Raw genomic sequence first — 20976 nt, 5'->3', positions numbered from 1 at the left:
ATAAGGATCACATGCTTTGAATACTAGCATCTAAGTTATTACCTGTAGACTATCTAAGCATCCTTGGCCCTCTTTGTCATGATCAATGCATGATGTACAGGACCAGGAGTCATTTCATACTTTTCTTTATTTCATGGATTGCCCTAGCCAAAAACAAATGGATGACTGGTAGGTGAAATGTCTCTCTGTACTTAGCTGGGCTAAGCCTTGCAAAGCAGACACTCTCTTGTTAGGACTACACTTGAATCCTTTCCAGCATTGGAGAGCCTGCCAGAGATTACACTCTGCTGGCATAGTCTTCGAGAACCCAAGGTCATTTCAGTGTCATGATGAAGTTATGGAATATGTACTAATATAATTATGCCCTCATAGAACTTAAAGACTTTTTTGTGAAGATAAAATTTTATTAAATTCCTAAAGAGAGTGGCAGAGAGGAAAGATAAAATCATTGTAGATGGGAATAGTTTTCTATGTAAATGCTAAAGCTTTCTAAGATTTAAAATAAAATTTTTCACAATAAGAATTGGTCTAATAGACTTCTTAATTTTTCAAGAATGAAGTAAAATTCAGGAAGGAAAAAATAAAACCATCAAATCACTTCTAAATTGAGAAAAATAGATGCTCCAAAAGTATACATTTTAGTATACATAAAGTCACAAGCATTCTCGATGCTGCTAAGATTATTTGGGATTCAGGTTTTAGAAACTCCCTATTACTTAGATATTTTTGTATTAATGTGGTATACAGAGGGGGTTTTCAATAACTCCATAGGAGAGAAAAACTTGAGTAGATGTTTTTCTCTTATTACTCAGGCAGAAGTGTTATCACATTAATGTAGTTAATTTGAATTCCAGATTAATTATGACAATTTTAGATTATGAAAGGCCTCTGACTGGCTGTGTGGGTATTAAGATTACTGTGTGGGTTGGGACTCATTAGCCAATTGTTACAAAAATACAGCAAAGAACATTTTGAGAAGTAAGAACACTTCAAAAAAATGGAGCTTCGCTTCAGAGGAAGTGTGGCCTAGTGGAAGAGATGTAAAAATAGAAAAAAAGAAATCCTGAGTTTTCCTCTTCCCAGTACTATTGGCTCTGTCCAACTGTAAGCAAGTTATTTAACCTCTTTGTCCCTCATAGCTTTTCTCACTGGAGACTGGCAACTTGAACATGTTTCAGAGATTGCACAGAATCATTCATTAGTAAGACAAGAAAATCATACATTTTTTTTAAGGTTCTAATCCAAACCTATTATTTCTTCAGTGTATGGAACTCTCCAGTGATGGAACGACCTCTGCCAGCACAGATCAGCACCTGCCACTGCAGCTTTAAGTCTTGGAGAATGACCCGGTCACTGAGAGAATGCATGAGTGACTTTGCTCAGGGCCATATACCCCCTATATGTCATTGGCTCAGCTAGAACCCAGGTCTTCATCCCTATTGACAAGCCTCTCCTCAACCTAGTTTCTTTGTTAAATACCTACCAAAAATATCCTGAGCCACATACCCAAGCATTACCCCTAAAATTAAAACAAAAGACCTTCCATGTCTATTTCAGCTAATTTGAACTCCTTCCTTTTTATCCATGTTTAGGTTTGGAGGGAGAAGGCAGATATAAGAAATCTGGATGAGTTACTATGGAACAATCTTGTATCTACCCTACTACAAGTTTGGGACTACTATCCTCTCTACTAGCTCTAGTCCTTAACAAAGACATACCTATTTATATGTTTGTCTCAAATTCTAAAATATAGAAGAGATGGGTTCCAAAACAATGGGATGCAAATACTTCCAGTTTATAGAATATATTAAAGGACCATATTACTAAACAATGAGCTCTGTTATCAACCTTTTTGGAGTTGATTGGTGATTTTGTAAAGCAAGAGAGTATCCTTTTGTAAATATAAGTTGTGGAGGTTTAGATTTGCTTTGTGCTGCAATATTACTAGGAGTACTACTACTACTACTACTACTACTACTACTACTACTACTACTACTACTACTGCTATTACTTTGACTAGCTCACATTTATATGGCAGGTTGAGGTTTACAAAGAGCTTTTCTCTGAATCATTTAATTTAACCCTCGTGTTTTAGTGTATTGTGCATAATTAGTCTGCAAAACTAGTGCCATCCTAGGCCACAATGAGAATGGTGCAGTGTCTGCATCAAAGGAGGTGGCAGTCCTGCTAGATAGTGCAGAGCTTATGTGATAGAGGCCAGAGTAATGTGTTTGTTCCTGGACATCTCATTTTGCCTGCTCAGAGATTCAGAATCTCTATGGTTATAGGGCAGTTAGAGCACAGCCATTGAGTCCAACATATAGTTAATCATGTATCCTTACCTCTACAGTATCCCCAGCCAATGGTCCTTCCAGCATAGTATGATGGACAACACTTAGTACAATGCATGGCACTTAATAAATGTTTATTGACTGAATCTGTTACCTCAGGGGGTACTTTAAGAAGGATGTTAATAAGCTGAAGCACATGAAGAAAAGGGAGATGAAGATGGCAAGGATGCTGGAGATCATAGCATAGAAGCATCAATGGAAGGAGACAGAAATGTTTAGCCTGTAGGAAAACAAAACAAAATAAAATGCAGTATAGTAATGAGAGTTGTATGCAAGTATTTGAAGGGCTTCCCTATGGAAGAGGACTTAGAATTGTTCTGGTTTGTCTGGGAAGCCAGAACTAGGCACAATAGTCATAAGTTGGAAAGAGGCAATTTTATGCCAAAATTCATTTTTAAAAAACAAATTTCCCTGAGGCAGAGCCAAGATTGTAAATTAGGGACAGCCACCCAGCCAAACTCTTTCACCCATCTCTCAAAAACTTTAAAATAACACCTCAAATCAAATTTTGGATTGATGGAGCCAACAAAAAGTCAGGGTAAGATATTTTTCCCTTCCTACAGAAACTTAAAACATAGGCAAGAGAAGTCTGTAACACCCAGGGTAGAAGTCTAGTGGAGATCTGTCTGGAGCCCACACATGAGGCAGTGGCAACAGTAGAGTGGGAGCTCCCAGAGTCTCAGCATGGGGATGGCTGTTGCACACCCAGAGTATTTGTACAACTGCTCAAAATGAGATTCAAAGGGACCCTTTGCTAGCCTTGGGTACAGATGGCACTTATTGGAAATTCTATTGCCCATATGCAGCTGTGAGTCACAGTTCCAGGGTGGACAGGAACCCTGTGGATCAGTCACAAGGGAGCAGGATCATTGGTCACAGTACCAAAACAGAGAGGAACACTAGCCCTTGAGATTTCAGGGGACCTTTGGCCCTTCCTTGGTAAAGACCAAAGCACAGACAAGGAGAACAGTGATTATACCTCTCCTGGGATCACATATCCTTGGAAGAATGAAAAACTTTCAGACCTCCAGAATTAGCTCTGAAAACAGCAGCACAAAGTGCCTGAAGCTTGGAACAGTACTTCCCCACCTCCAGGTGAACAGAGTTCAATTTAAACATGAAGTTCATAGTCAAGAAATCAGCTGGAAAACTGAGCAAACAACTACCAAAAAAAGAGAATTTTTACCATTAAAAGCTACTATATGGCAGGGAAGACTAAGACATGAACCGAGAACAACACAACAATGTAAGAATAGCTACTACACAAAAAAGCCTCAAAGAAAATGCTAATTGGACCCATGCCCAACAAGAATTTCTGAGAGAATTCAAGACATGAGTGGTAGAGGAAAATTAGGGAAGGAAATTAAGGTGTGCAAGAAAATTATGTTGGTAAAAGACTCAGCAAAAAATACTGAAGAAGGGAATACCTTAAAAAATAAAATTGGCCTAACAGTAAAAGAAGCACAAAAATTCACTGAAGAAAAGAACACCTTAAAAACTAGAGTTGGCCAAATGGAAAAAAAGGTACGAAAGGTCACTGAGGAAAATAATTCCTTAAAAATTAGAATTGGGCAAGTGGAAGTTATTGACCCTATGAGATATCAAGAAACAATAAAACAAAGCCAAAAGAATAAAAAAATAGGGGAAAATGTGAGATATCTCATTGGAACAACAACTAATCAGGAAAATAGATCCAGGAGAACTAACTTAAGAATTTTTGGACTACCTGAAAGCCATGATCAAAGAAAGACTCTAGATATCATATTTCAAGAAATCATCAATGAAAACTGCTTTGATATCTTAGATACAGTGGGGTAAGATGTAAATTTAAGGGATCCACTGATCACTTCTTGAAAGAGATCCCAAAATGAAAACTCCCTGGAACATTATATCCAAATTTCAGAGGTCCCAGGTAAAACAGAAAATATTTCAGGCAGCTGAAAAGAAATAATTCAAATATCATGGAGCCATAGTCAGGATCACACAAAACTTAGCAGCTTCCACACTAAAAAAGCAGTGGGCTCATAATATGATATTCTGGAAGACACATGAGCTAGGTCCTACCTGCTTGAATTACAACTAAGAATCATCTACTCAGCAAAACTGACTGCAATCCTTCAGGGAGAAAAATGGATATTTAAGGAAATAGAGTATTTTCAAGCATTCTTAATGAAAACACCAACTTTTATACTCACATCTAAATTGGTTCAAAAATGCAAATTATATATACATAGTCAATTGGTAATAGAAATCTATACTATCTAACAAGAAGTAGGAGGGGAAGGGAAATAAGAGAAAAGGAGGGTGATAAAAGAGAGGGCCCATAAAACAGGCAGTAGTCAGAATTCTAATAGAGTTTTAGAGGAGGGATAGGATAAAAATAGAGTGATAGGAATAAATAGAAGAAAATAGGATGGAGGGAAATGCAGTGTTAGTAATCATAACTGTGAATGTGAATTAGATGATCTTACCCACAATATGGAAGCAGATAGCAGAATGGATTAGTAAATAGAATACAGAAATATGTTTAGAAGAAACACACTTGAAACACAGAGACAAACACAGAGTTAAAATAAGAGGCTGGAGTATAATCTATTATGCTTCAGCTGAACTTTAAAAGACAGGGGTAGCAATCATGATCTAAGATAAAGCAAAAACCAAAACAGATCTAATTAAAAATGATAAGCAGGGAAACATCTTGCTACAAAGGAACCATAGACAGTGAAGTAATATAAATACTAAGCATGCATGCACCAAATGGCATAGAATTCAAATTCTTAAAAGAAAAGTTAAATGAATTACAGGAGAAAATAGACATTAAAACTACACTAGTGGGAGACCTCAGCTTTCCCCTCTGAGAGTTAGATAAATCTAACCATAATATAAATAAGAAGTCAAAGAGGGGCAGCTTGGTGGCATAGTGGATAGAGGACTGTCCGTGGAGTCAGGATGACCTGAGTTTAAATCTGGCCTCAGACAATCACTACTTTAGAGACTCAGACACTGACATCTCAGTCACTCAGACTCTGGGCAAGTCACTTAACCCTGATTACCTCTGAAAGAAAGAAAGGAAAAAAGAAAGAAGTGAAGGAAATTAATAGAATCTTAATAAAGTTAGATATGATAGACTTTTCTTCAGCTGTCCATGATACCTTCACCAAAACTGACTGTATTTGGACATAAAAACTTTACAGCCAAGTGCAGAAAGGCAGAAATATTAAATGTACCCTTTCCAAACCATAATATTATAAAAATTGGATTTCTTAAAGGGCCATGGAACCATAGATTAAAAGCTAATTGGAAACTAAATAAGTGGATCAAAGAACAAATCATAGAAACACTCAGTTTTATTAAAGATAATTACAACGAGACAACATACAAAAATTTATGGAATGCAGCCAAAAAGCACTACTTAGGAAAAATGTCTATTTCTAAACACATACATCAATAAAAGAGAGAAAGAGAAGATCAATATATTTGGTATGTAACTAAAAAAAAGAAAAAACCTAGAAAGATAACAAAGTAAAAATCCTTTATTAAAGACCAAAATAGAAATGCTGAAAATCAAAGGAAAGATTAATATAATTGAAAGTTTAAAAAGTGAACAAATAAAATTAGGAGCTTGTTGTACAGAAAAACAATAAAATAAGAAAACCGTTGGTTAATTTCAAAATATTACTATTATTAAAAATTTAAAGGGTAAATGTACCACCAATGAATATGACACTAAAGCAATTATTAGGAGTTATTTCATAGAATTAAATGCCAATAAAGCTGACAATGTAAGTAAAATGGATCAATACTTATACAAATATAACTTGGCCAGATTAACAGGAGAGGAAATAGAATACTTAAATAATTCTACCTCAGAAAAGACACTGAACAACTTATCAGTGAGTTTCCTAAGAAAAAATCCCCCAGGATCAGATGGATTCACAAGTGAATTCTACCAAAAATATAAGAAACAATTCGTCCTAATATTGTATAAACTATTTGGAAAAAAAATAGGTAAAGAAAGATCCATAACAAATTCCTTTTATGACACAAATACGGTTTTAATACTTAAACTAGGGAGAGCAAAATCAAAGAAAGAAAACTATTGACCAGTATCATTAAGGAAAATAGATATGATTTTTTAACAGTAAAAGATTAACAAGGAGATAATAGCAATATATCACAAAGAGAACAGCAGGTGGAATTTATAATAGGAATGCAGGGCTGGTTCAATATTAGGAAAACTATCATAGGATCAAGAAAAAGAAAAGAAGTTTAGCCATATTGAGAAATTTTTGGTAGATACCAAATGTAAAATGGGGGTGGGGAGGATTACCCATCAGATGTTGGAGTTAAGTCAGGCTACGGTTGTTATCCTCTTCCGTTGTAAGAATTCTTTCGGGGATCTGCGTCTCTAATATTTCTGTAATTCCAGCATTATCAGCTTCTAGCTCCATTTTAAATTTAGCCAGTTCTTGATCCAGTTTTTTCAAGTGTCCATCTACCAAGTCATATATCTCGTTTGCCAACTGGACCTTCTCATCTGCATCTTCTAAAGCTTTATAATAATCTTTTTTGATGGATGCCATTTGTTCTTCTCTCCATTCAGGTTTATTTTTATTAGCATTCATAAAGAATTCACTGACTCTCTGCTCTAGTTGATTTATTGCATTCTGCTCCTGCAGATCCATCTCGCGCATCTCTGTGAAGTGATCGTGCAAGTCCATTGGCAGCTGCTCAATCGTCTTCAGATAGTCCTCTAGGTATGACATCTTGGCGCTTAGAGCTGGGGAAATGGAGGGAGGGTCCGGAGGTTTGTTCGTATCAGTCGCCGGAATTTGCTCCCTTTCAATATGGCGCCTCTGCTTGCGCAGTCGCGCAGCTCCAGCAAAAAAAAAAAAAAAAAAAACAAAAAAAAAAACCGACACTGGTGTCTCATGGCGCTCGCCTCACCACCTCGTGGCCTCCCATTTCTAACAAAAATACTAGAAAACATAGGAATGAGTAGAGCTTTCCTTAAAACCTAAAACTATCAATAAGTATTATCTGTAATAGGGATAATGTAGAAGTCTTCCGATCAGGGGTGAAACGAGGATGCCCATTATCACCATTGTTCAATGTTGTACCAGAACTGCCAGCTAGAGCAATGACAATTCCTGCACAAAAATACACAGCACGTCATCTCAAAAGGAACATAGAGCAGTGACAAAAAAAATCAGAATGAAAAACTGGTTCTCCTAAAACAACTTGAGAAGACCCCAAGAAAGACCAGACCTCCTGGGGCATATGCTTATACCTAGGACTAGGTGCATCATTCCACATATCTCAGGACTAGAACTTAATCACACTAATAGCTGCTAAAAACAAAATAAAACAACAAAAAAATAAAAATAAGTAAGCAAAGGAGAAACAACGCAACCACAGACAGCTAATATGGGAATACACAAGATCTGGCTTCATATTTAGAGGAAGATAATGTAGCTAAACAAAGCTCTTCCTTTTTCAAGTAGAAACATGAAATTGTCCTAACCACAGAAAGAGTTTTTAGAAGAACTTTAAAGGGATTTTAAAAATCAAATAAGAAAGAGTGAGGAAAAATTAGAAAAAAAATAAGAGCAATACAGGAAAATTATGAAAAGAAACCAACTAGAAGTAGAAAATCAAAAACATAAGGAGAAAAATTATTTCTTTAAAACTAGAATTGGGCAAAGGGAAGCTAATGACATTCTAAGACACCAAGAAATATTAAAACAAAATCAAAAGAATAAAAACATAGAAAAGAATGTGAAACATCTCATCAGAAAACCAACACATCTGGAGGACAGATTGAGGAAAAATAATTTAAAAATAGTTGGACTATCTGAAAATTATGATAAAAAGAATCTTGATACTGTATTGCAAAACATTGTCAAGGAAAATTGCCTTTAAATTCTAGCACAAGAAGGCAAATCAAAAATAGAAAAAAAAATCCACTGATCATGACCTGAAAGAGATCCCAGGAATAAAGTTTACAGGAATAGCATACTTAAATTTCAAAGCTCCCAGAATAAGGAGAAAATAATGGAAACAACAAGAAAAAAAACAGTTTAAATACCATGGAGCTAAAATAGGGATTACACAAGACCTAGCAGCTACTATATTGAAGGACTATAGGCCTTAGAATACTATATTTTGCAACGCAAAAAAAGCTATGTCTATGACCAAGTATAACCTACCCAGTAAAGTATAATCCTGAATGAAAAAAGGACATTTAAAGAACTGAAAGACTTTCAGATATTTGTAATAAAAACAGCAGAACTTAAGGGAAAATTTGACGTAGAATATCCAGTAGAAATATAAAGTAAACCATTAAAGACTAATTAGAAGTAACTCAATAAGATCAAATTGTATACTTATTACATGACAAAATGTGAATACTTTAATGAGTGTCATCATTATTTGCGTAGATTGAAAGAAAGGCAAGGGCTGAACCTTTGTATGATGGAGTGATTCTAAAAAAAAAATAAAATGATCTCATACAAGTAATAATTTGCTTTGATATTCTACATCTTTTGCTTTTCCTAATGAATTTTGTTATTTCTTAAATTAAGTTCTCAAAAGTATTCCCTTGAGTATTATAGTGATGCAACATGAAAAGCATAAATTAATTTTGGTAACATTGGTATTTTTCTTACATTAACAAATACTGACCATGAACACTGTAAGATACTTAGGTTCTTTATATATTTAAGGGGCACTTTGTAATTGAGTTTATACAAATCTTTTGTGTGTTTTGGGAGGTTGATCTCCAGCTATTTTTATGCATTGTGTAGATTTTTTTAGGAATGGGATTTCCATATCCATTATTTCTTCTTCTGTTTTGCTACCATTATGCATAAATGCTGTTGATTTTTGAGTTTTTATTTTGAAGCCTGCAACTTTGCTAAACTTATTAATTGCCTTAGTATCTTTGATGATGCCCTGGGGTTTTCCAAGTAAACTATCATATCATCAGCACACAGGAATAGTTGTGTCTCCTCTTTATCTATCTTTATCCCTTTCTCTTGTGTAATTGTTATTGTGAGCATTATACTAAATAATAGTGGACAGGTTGAGCATCCTCACTTCAATCCCATGTGTACTGGAAAAAGTTCTAGTGTATCCTCATTATGTATGATGCTTGCTTTTGGTTTTAGATACATGCTGTTTATGATATTTAAAAAAGATCCCACTATGCATATACTTTGAAGGGATTTTTAATGTAAAAATGTTTTGTATTTTTTCAAAGGCTTGATGATCAAAGGAGATGATGTCAAAGGAGAGGATCATGTGATTTTGAATGTTTTGGTTTTTAATATGAATAAGAATGTTGATAGTTTTTCTAATGTTAAACCATTCTTATATCCCTAGTGTAAATCCTACTTGATCATAATGAATGATTTCTTTGATAAATTATTGTAATTTCTATGATAGGATTTTGCGTAAAACTGTTTCAGTCTATCTTCATTAATGATATGGATCTGTAGTTTTCTTTCTATATTTTATATTTCTGTGGTTTGAGTATTACAACTATACTTGTCTTCTAAAAGGTTTCTGCTAGGGTTCTTTCTCAGTTTTTAAGAATAATTTCTGAAGTATGACTCTAACTGGTTTTTACAAATTTGATAAAATTCTCCTATGAATATATCAAGATCAGTAGTTTGGAGTGTTTTTTTTTTAAGATCTCTAGCTGGTCTTCTGATGGTTTGGGTATTTTATATTTTTAAGATAATTTCTACTTCTTTTGTGTCCTCAGTTTTGTTGCCATCTAACTGAATAAGATGTTCTAGTTATTCTTTTTTATTCTGCTTTTGCTGTGATTTCACCTTGAACACTTGGTATTTTGTTGATTTGGTTTTCTTTCTTCTTTTTAATCAGCTTAGCTAAAAGTTTAGCAATTTTTGTTAGTCTTTTTAAGAGCCAGCTTCTAGTTTTCTTCATCATTTCTTTGAGTTTTTGTTTATAATTTATCTATTTCTTCTCTAATTTTAAATATCTCCCCTTTGTGCTTGTTTTAGATTTGTTTGTTTATTTTGTAATTTTAAAATGCATATTCATTTCATTAATCCTCTATTTCTATTTTTTTTACTGTATAATTATAAGGACATGATTTTATACGAATAACTGCTTTAGCGGCATCCCGGAAATTTTGGTATGTTACTTCATCATTATCATTTTATTTTGCATAGTTATTGTTTCTGTGACTTGTTCTTTCACATACTCATAGTTAAAATTTTATTGTTAAAGTTTAAATTTGAGTCTGTATCGTTTGTTTCTGTTTTTATTGCATTGTGATATGTGAAGAATATATTAACTATTTCTGCCTTTTTTACATTTGCAAAATCTCTGTTTCCTAGAGTAACGTGGTCAATTTTTATATAAGTTCCAGATAATGTAGAAAACTATGCATATTATTTTGATGTCCTATGTAGAAGATGCAACAAGTCTTTTAATTAGTTTCTCCAAAAATTAGTTCAGTTCCATATTTTCCCTGTCATTTAACTTTCTATTAGATTTATTTAAAACCAATATCAGAATATTAAAGTGTATTGTTGTATTGTCTTTTTGAAACTCAAGTAGCATTTCCTTTATGAGTTTGGATGCTAAGGCATTTGGAGTATATGTTTATTACTGATATTGGCTTATTGTCTGTGGTTCCTTTCAGCATAATATAATTTCCTTGTTTATCCTTCTTGTATTTTGTTTTGTCTGATAGCATGATTGCAACTCCTTTTGGATTCATTTGATGTATAGTAATTTATTTTTCATCCCCTCACTTTTATATATGTTTTTGTTTTTAGAATGTATTGCTTATAAGTAGAAGATATTAGAATTTTGTTTTCTTATCCAAACTGTCAAGCTTTTTATTTTATTTTATTGGATAGTTTAGTCCATTTACCTTTAAAATTGTGAGAGTTAGGTTTCCTTTCCTCATCTGTCTCTAGTTTTTTTTTTTAAATTAAGATTTTATTAGTTCTTTTTTGTCTCATGTTTTTATTGGATTTTATATTTACCCTTCTCTTTTTCTTCTCAGTCAAATAGATTTCACATTCCTTTCCTCCCCTTCAGGTAATCCTGTTATTAGGGTTTTTATTTCATTTTTGCACCCCTTTCCAAAAATAATTGTTTTCTTTTCATTAGTCTTCTTTTTCTATCTACTCTAGACCCTCATTCTCTGGAATTCATAACTCTTATAATTATCAGTCTTCTCTGTTTTCTCTGTATTTTTATGCAATCAAAGCTTCCATGGTATCTTCCTAAGTTCTTCTCTTTAGGCTATACTACTAGACCCAAGGACACAACACAGGCTTACATAAAAACCTACCCCTACACTTTGGTTCCCCTCTCTCTCTTTCCAGTTCCATAGAGACCCTGGCTTGAGGCTGTGGAAGTTTACTCAGGGCTCAAGAGACACTTTGGCATAGCCTTTCAGGAGCAAAAATCTTCCAGGGGCTGCAACTCAGAAGCACCAGAGTTTGGCACAACAGACTCTGAACTCCTGGTACCAAGCCAAAGCACTGAGGAACAGAGAGGATGGGAAGGGCACCAGTACAGGACACCTTACATATGGAAGGCTATGCAGTACTCTACCAAGCCTGAGGAAGAGGATAAAATATACAAATTCTGATCACCCAAAAATCACCTGGGGGTACTATGGGAAGAAGCCCAGTCACTTCTAGAAGAAGCTGATCCACTTCAAGATCCGGCCCCAAAGGAAATCACAATCAGAGGGGAGACAGAAAGTAAGTAATGGGAATAATAAGGGGAATAAAAGACTATAAAAGTACCAGAGATTTCAGGAAGAAGAAAACTCCAAGAACTGGAGCAGAAACATATAAATCAACAGAAAAAAAACTAACAGAAGGAAATATGGCCTCCAAATATAGTAAATGAGTTCAGGCATCTATGAATAAGTACTGCAAAGTAAAGGGAAATGATGCAATACCTGATGAGACAAAGGACACTGTGGAATTTGAGTAGAACATAGAACTATAGCATACTAATCTGGAGTGTTTTAAAAAGGAAATGAGAAATATGAGAGCAGAATTTCTATCTTCCACAGCAAAAATTGGGAACAGAATAGAAAAACTTGAATGTGCAATGGCAAACCTTACCAAAGAAACAAACAAACAATAAGAACACTATGTTGAGAAAGCAAATACCAAAACGTGAAAGACAACCTAGAAGAGCAAAAACCAATAATGTTAAAAGAAAATGTTTGCTATGCAGGTGAAAATGACTGAACTCAAAGACAACATGCAGAGAACAATTTAAGGATCGTAGGTCTTCTGGAATGACAGAACAGGCCTTTAACACCGTAATGAAGGAAATAATATAAGAGAACTTTGGAATAGAGAAAATGACGTTTGCATTTAAACCCTTTACAGATCTCCTCCAGAAAACAAACAAGCAAATGAAAATCAACAACAGTAACAAGAGACAAGGCTGTAAACTCCAAGACACATAGTGGTTAAATTCTTCAGTCTAATTCAGAAACAACAAACTCTGCAAGCCACTAGAAGAACTTCAGATACAAAGGAAAAGACATTTGAATCACAGACTTAAGGCCTGGGCTACTACAGTCGCCTCCAAATTGGTCTCCCCTGAGTCTAGTTGGTCCCATCTTCAATGTGTTAGCCCAGCTACCAAAATAATCTTCTCAAAGCATTAATGTAACTATGTCACTTCTTTCCACATGAAGCTCCAGTGGCTCTCTAGAACCTTTAGGATAAAATAGCAGCTCCTTTGTTCATCATTAAAGACCTTTACCATTTAGCTCCAGCATGTCATTCTAGACTTGGTACACATTATTTCCCTTTATAATTCTGTGTTACAGCCAAACGGTCCTACCTGCTTTCCTTGTTCTCAACTTTCCATCTCACTTCCATGTCTTTGTCTAAATTTTCCCCCATGCTTGGAATATTCTCTTCCTTATCTTAATCTCTTGGAATCTCTAGCACCTTTTCAGGCTCAGATCAAATGCCCCTTCATATAAGAGGCTTTTACTTATTTTTCAAGTTGCTACCCCACCCCCATGGATTCACTTTGTACTTATTTTGTATAGATCTCATGCATGTTCTCAGGGTCATGACTCATTTCATTTCTCTGTCATATCTTCAGTTTCTAGCACCATGCCTACATATACCAAGCGAACATTTATTCTAATTCATTGATTAAACCCTACTAAAGAAACAGAATTTTTATCTGGAGAGAGAAATTTGTTGGGAGCTAATAAGCACTTGAAATATTGGAGAAATGCTTAACCCAATAGAACATGTATACTTATCAAAATGACCATTCTAAAAGTAGATAATGTAACTTTTAACAGTAACTCTAAAAATATGAAACACTTCTGATGGGAGAATGGAAGTCAATTATTGAGCATTATGTGTTAAACCCAATGGAAAAAAACTGGAAGTACCTACTGGCAAAAAGAGGAAGTCTTGATTTCAAATATCATACCCCCTTCATAAATCAGAAACATATAATTTGTTAGACTGTCTTAATTTTAATTCATAAAATAGTATCACGATACTAAAAAAAAATAAAGCTCCTATAAGAGAATTGGGAATGAAATCTAGAAGGAAGGAGAGCTAGGAGACATGTAAAGATATCCATCCTTTTGACTTCTCATAATCTCTTCCTGCAGTGAACCCTAGAGGAAACAAGATTGATTTGTCTCAACTTAAATCACACATTTATGTAGGCAAACAGGCTCATCCAACTCTGCATTCTCATTCTTCTTTGCCATGTGGAATAGAAATGATTAAGAAGAAAAGCAAGCATAATTCTTAGAGAATCTGCTTCATTTTATGCTAAGTGAGTTCAAGGTAGATTTAGAAGAGAAGCAGATAATGATGCATTCTATCATGTGTCCTTTTGGAAAGAAGATCAATTAACTATTTAATAGAGTTTTGATTTTTAATATGCCTCTCATAATATGGTACCAGTGGTAGTAGGGACTTCAGAATCATAGAATATTGAAATCTCAGAATTCAGGGATGAATGTGGAATTCCATCAACAACATCTCTGGTGAAGGGTCATCCAAGCTCTTCGTGAAGGCCTCCATTGAAGAGAAACACGCTACTTCCAGATCTTTTAGACAGTTATGAAACTTCTAATTATACTTTGCCCAAATCAGTCTCTCTGCACCCTCCACCCATTGCTCCTAGATCTTAGGTCATCAAATATAATATTTATTTTGTTTCTATATTGACATTCCTTCAAATTCTTGAAAGCAGCTTTCTATTTCCCCCATAAACCTTTTTGTCTCTAGGTTGAACACGACTAGATTCTTCTATCGGCACATGCCCTGGCTTTTAGTTCCTTCACCATCCTTATTGCTGCCATCTGGACACACTCTGAATCATCAATCTCCTCTTGAGATATGGTACCCAGAAGTGAATGGCAGTGTGGGTCAGTGAAAAAGATGTCACTTTACATATATGACCTTGGGCAAGTCATTTAACTTCTTTGGGCCTTAGTTCCTGCATCTCTAAATTAAGAGTGTTAGATCACATGTTCTCTAGGGTCTCTTCCAACTCTAACTCTATAATCCTATATTTTGTCTGTCTGGGACAGACAGTGGTGAAGCTCTCTTAATGTAGTCTATATTTGCATTAGCTGTTTTGACTGCCACATCGGATTATTGAGTTTGTACTATGCTGAAATGCCAAGTGCCATAGGGCAAAGCCAAGATGGCAGAGTAGAAGCAGGGATTTCTAGAGCTCTCCTCCCAAGCCCGGCCAAATATCTGTAAAAAAAATTACTCTAAACAAATTCTGGAGCTGCAGGACCCACAGCATGATGGAGTGAAGCAAATCTCCAGCCTGGAAGGTGGACAGGAAGTGGCTATGGTACAGGGCTGAGAGGACAGCACAGTTCAGCATGGCCAAGCTGACACAGAGAGGACATGGGCAGGCCTTGGGGAACTGAATTTCTGCCACCTGTGGTGGTTTCCAGACTTCACAACCCCAAAACACTGAGGACAAATTGGAAGGTCAATGGAAAAACCTGTTGAATCTTTGTGAGAAACTAGAGTGGTCTGGCAACAGCCCCAGGGTGGTGGAGCCAGTGGTAGCCACAGCAGTAGCAGTAACAGCAGCAGCAGCTGTTTGTGGAGTTCTAGGCCCACAGATTGGGGGTGGGGATGGAGAAGCTGAGAGTATACCTCCCTACCCCCACTGAAAGCAAAGAACTACCTTGACAAAGAGCTCAAAAGTCAAATAAGTGTCTGGGGAAATGAGCAAAATCCGGAAAAATAATCAGACTATAGAATCTTACTTTGGTGAAAAGGAAGAATAAAATATACAACGAGAAGAAGACAGCACAGTCAAAACTCCTACATCTAAAGCCTCCAAGAAAAATATGAATTGTTCTCAGGCTATGGAAGAGCTCAAAATGGATTTTGAAAATCAAGTAAGAGAAGTAGAGAGAAAATTGGGTAGAGAAATGAGAGTGATGCAAGAAAATCATGACAAAGAAGTCAACAGCTTGCTAAAGGAAACCCCCAAAATGCTGAAAAAAATACCTGACTAACCCAAATGGCAAAAGAGATCTAAAAAGCCAATGAAGAGAAGAATGCCTTAAAAAGCAGAATTGGCATTTATCACTATGAAAAAAAATCTTACTTAATTCAGCCTAATGTTCTGGTCTGTCTAGAACCTTGGAGATCTTGACTCTGCCATCCTGTATTAGCTGTCTTTAAAGAAAAAAAAACACCAACATGATTCAAAATATTTTTCTTTATAGGGTCTTATAGGGATAGGCTCCACTATTGTAATATTTTGGAACCAGTGAGCTACTGTAATCCCTCATTTTCCAGATGAGAAAACTAGGGCCTGAAGAAGCAATATGATGTGCCCCAACTGACACAGCAAATAATTACTAGAGGAATTCTTCAGAATCAGTGTCATTACCAAAACAAAAGAAGTCCAGGATAAGATACAAACATTCATACTTCTTATATTAAATTTCCATATACCGACTTTTTGGCAGACCTCTGCAAACTTAACAAGGTTCTAAATAATTCCTGCTTACCTGCCAGGAGATCTTCAGCACAGACACACAGGGCTGATCAGGTCTGTCAAAATGATGGGCAGGGATCTCTGTGCTGAGGATCTCATTGGAAAAGTGCTTTAAACCAATGCTGTCAAACTGAAATAGAAATGAATCCTTCCTGGCCACATATTGACTTAGAAAACCACAAATTAACATTATCTATTTTGTATCTGTGTATTTTTGTTTATTTTGCTAAACATTCCCAGTTAAATTTTTATCTGATTCATGCTGCACTCAGAAGGTCTGCAGAGTTTGACATCTCTGGTTTAGCCCCTTGCTATGCACGTGGGAGTTCATTCAATTGCTGTCACATTAGAACAATGTGAAAAGCATATAAAGAATGAGAAGGCTGAATATAAAGAGGAATTTTCTAATGATTGGAGCTGTCCAAAATGGAATAGATTTCCGTATAAAGTGATAAATTTCCCATTGCTGGAGATGTTGTACGTTTCTACTTTGTGGAAGATGTTATGGCAAAATTTACTATTATTATGAACTATAATAGCATTCTTACTAACAGCAATACAATAGTGTTAATAAGAAGAAGAAGAGCTCTTTTCTAGTGTCTTTTGGGCTCCAGGTATTCTGCTGAGTGCTTTGCAAATATTGTCTCATTTGATTTATGCATCAGGTAGAGCTTGAACTAGATAACCTCTAAGGTTCTTCCACACTTGAAGATGCTGGAAAATCTATGATTTATGGACTTACTTTTGCTTCCTTTAGCATATTTTGAGTGTTCTCTCTTTTGTTTTGATGAATGGGGTACATTTGACTTACAGTGCATATACAGAATAATTCCAGAAGCCTTATTGGACACATTCTGTAGCTTCCCTGAAATGTTAAATACATTATTTCTCTGATAATACTGGTTCATTTTTAGACCATTTTTTTTTAAATTGTAGACTTTATACATTAGATCTCACTTCACTGTTTTTAATAGACACATATTCCTCATTGGAATAATATCTTTCATTTTAGTGAAAGTTATTACAGTCTCTCTTTATGTGATTATGGGTTGATTTGATTGCCTTGAGATGTCTTTATTTTTCTTCAATAAGAGATGGCATTAATTTTCTCAATGTATCCACCAAAAATGACATTTAATTATATTTAGTCAAAGATTTGATATTATGCAGATATCCTCTGCATCCTTACATGAGTTTGTCTTATTCTAGAGTGGATAAGACTTTTGAAAAATGTATAATGAGCTTCCTACTAGTCCAAGAACTATTTCATCTTTTTGATGTTGTTACCCCAAGAACAAAGATGGTGAGTTGAGTTTGCCATTTTTCTTGGCATAGATCTTTCTATGGAAGTTCACATGATTAGGAAATCTTTCTGACATCCATTATGTTGGAAAATAATTTGATATTTAACTCAAATTGAAATTTATGATTAGTTTGTTGTACTCAACTTCCTAAGGGGAAAAAAATGATATCATTTTGGCCATTATCCCTGTGGGAGCCCAGTTCAAGCTGTGTGAAGAAGTGATCCCCTTTGTAAAAACCAGTGTCATCAACAAAAGTGGGAGCTGTAATTCCATCTTAGATTTGCTGTATTATTCCAGTACTTGGAAAATACCTTTGCCCAAGCTAGAGCTGCTTGTCATTTTAACTACTGTGGCATGTGCGCTTGTACTGGTGAACAAATAATGCGTTTGGATTCAGGGATTTTTCACCTTAAATTTTATTTCCTGGATATAACATGTCCCCTAGAATAACCAGTAACCATGTAACCTAAAGAAGAGTCACTGAGTAATTTTATGCTAGCCCACTCTTAGACCTATTGATTGAAAAAATAGGATATGGAGAAACTGTAAGATTTGTACAGAAATAAGAAGCTTTAACAGAAGTCTCCTGATTGCCTAGTTCTTTATGGCCAGGCCTATTTTCACAAAAGGGAAAAAGGAAGAGGCTTCAACTGAGTCTATGAGCTTGACTTTGATTTCTGGCAAAACTGAGCAACACCTTATTAAAGGGATGGTTTGCAGGTATTTAGAAAAGGAACAGGACATACTAGACTACATGCATTTCATTTTTTTTTTGGACAGGAGATTGTTGTGGACACGGAGAGATGTAAGCTGAATAATAATACAGTTAGATTTGAATGTGGAATTGATTGAATGAAAAATTCAACAAATATTTATTAAATTGTCAGTCAAGTATCTAGTATATTCCAGTCCATCAGTAAACATTGATTAAGTGCTCACATTGTCGGGCAGTGTCCTGTGCACTGAGATTTAAAGGAAACAATGAAACAACCCCTGCTTTTAAGGAGCTTACTTAACATTCTGTAGTAGAGAGACATAATCTACCCATATAAATAGTCATTGAATAAATAGATGCATAAGAAATAATTTAAATACAAGGTGGTTATTGAGTGTTGGCCCTAAGAATTATGTAAATCAAGAAATGTATCTTTTGAAACATAATGCTTCAATCGTGTCTTGAAAGAAATTAAGGCTTCTCTGAGGCAGAAATGAGAACAAAGTGTGTTCTAAGCATGGAAAATGTTCAGAGCAATGACCCAGAGGTGGGAGATGGAGTTCCATGTGTGAGGAACAGAGAAAAATCCTGTTTGACTGGATTTTAGAGTGTGAGAAGGCAGGGAGGTCTTGTATAATGGGGTCAAGTTGTGAAGGGCTTTAAATGTCAAATAGAAAAGTTTCTGGTTTATCCTAGTGTCAATAGGGAGCCCCTATTGTTGATCTAGTAGAGGAGTGATGTGTTTAGATCTGTGCTTAAGGAAAATCACTTTGGCAGCTACATAGAAAATGGACTGGAGTGGCAAAAGACTGGAAGCAAGATGACCAATTCAGAGATCATTACATTAGTATAGGAGAGAGGCCTGAACAAGGGTGATGGCTTGGTGCGGGTGGGGGCAGGGATGAAGGACAGGTTGAATTTTAGAGATGGCAAAATTTGAACACTGATTGGATATGTGGCATAGAGGAGAGGATAAGGCTGAATGTGGGAGCCTGAAAGAAGGGTGGTACCCTTTACAAAAACAGGCAAGATTGGCATGGGATGAGTTTGGGAGAAAATTAATGAATTCTGTTTTGGTCATGTTGAGTCTAAGATGCCTTTAATGTCCAAAAGACACTTGGTGATGCAGGACTAAAGTTCAGTAGAGAGACTGAAACTGGAGATGTAGATCAGGGAGTAATTTACATAGAGATGGCAATTAAACCCATGAAATCTGATAAAATCACCATGATAGTACAGAAAGTGCTTAGGATTTCATTTCAAACTGTGCTCACAGTTAGCAGACTGGATGTCTACAGTGAACTAGAAAAGGAGACTGAAGAGTATTCAGACAATTTGAAGAACAATCAGGAGAAAGCAGAGAGTGGAGAAGGTGAATAATAGTGTACAATCCAACACAGTGGTCAAAAAGGATGAGGACTGAGAAAGACCCTGAGGTTTGGCAATTAAGAAATCACTGGCAACTTTGGAGAGAACACTTATATTTGAATGATGAGGTCCGAAGCCAATTGCAAAAGGTTGAGAAGTGAAAGAGAGAGGGGGAAGGTTACAAAATGAATATAGATTCACTTTTTCTCTTAATTTAAGAATGAGAGGAGATAGTAACTTAAGGGAAGAACAAGGTCTAAACAACTTTTTTTATTTTATTTGTTTTCAGTGTTCTACAATAACTTCCATGTATCTTAGATTTTTCCCCTCCCTCACCCCCCTTCCCCCCATCTCCTCACTCTCATAGGTTTACATTCCTATTAAATGCATTTTCATCTTAGTCATGTTGCATAGAAGAATTAAAATGAATGGGACGAATAATAAAACAAACCAAAACATAATACAAAAGAAAATGATCTGCTACATTCTGCGATCGATTCCATAGTTCTTTCCCCTGGATGTGGAAGGCATTTTGCCTTAAGAGACCATTGGGAATTATTTAAGTCCTTGAATTGCAATGAAGTACTAAGTCTACCAGAAAAATTCCTTGCACACTGTGGTTGTTGCTGTGTACGAAGTTCTCCTGGTTCTGCTCCTTTCACTCAACATCAGTTCATATAAGTCTTTCTAGGCCTCTCTGAAATCTTGGTATTCATCATTTTTATAGCACAACGATATTCCATGACATTCATATGCCACAACTTGTTCAGCCATTCCTCAATTGATGGGCATCCCCTCGATTTCCAGTTTTGGACCACCATAAAAAGAGCTGCTATAAATATTTTTGTACATGTGAGACCTTTTCCCATTTTTATATCTCTTTGGGATACAGCCCTAGAAGTGATATTGCTGGGTCAAAGGGTATGCACATTTTTGTAACCCTTTGGGAATAGTTCCAAATTGCTCTCCAGAATGGTTGGATCATCTCACGGCTCCACCAACAATGAATTAGTGTTCCATCTTTCCCACATCTTCTTCAACATTTATCATCTTCCTGTTTTGTCATGTTATGCAATCTGATAGGTGTAATGTGGTATCTCAGAGTTTTGATTTGCATCTCTCTAATCAATAGTGATTTTTTCATATGACTATAGATAGCTTTAATTTCTTCCACTGAAAACTGCCTGTTCATATCCTT

The 20976-nt window shown here is 35.6% G+C and overlaps 2 pseudogenes; one reads left to right on the top strand and one right to left on the bottom strand.

Annotated features, from left to right (window-relative positions):
* Positions 1–20976, top strand: part of LOC140515475 (WD repeat-containing protein 82 pseudogene) — a 445535-nt pseudogene that overhangs the window by 311338 nt on the left and 113221 nt on the right.
* Positions 6698–7117, bottom strand: LOC140516374 (inhibitor of growth protein 3 pseudogene; annotated as a pseudogene).

Source organism: Notamacropus eugenii, chromosome X (assembly GCF_028372415.1).
Source record: "Notamacropus eugenii isolate mMacEug1 chromosome X, mMacEug1.pri_v2, whole genome shotgun sequence".
Lineage (NCBI taxonomy): Eukaryota > Metazoa > Chordata > Mammalia > Diprotodontia > Macropodidae > Notamacropus > Notamacropus eugenii.
Note: the sequence above shows the minus strand (reverse complement) of the source record. Positions and strands in the feature narration are given on the sequence as shown.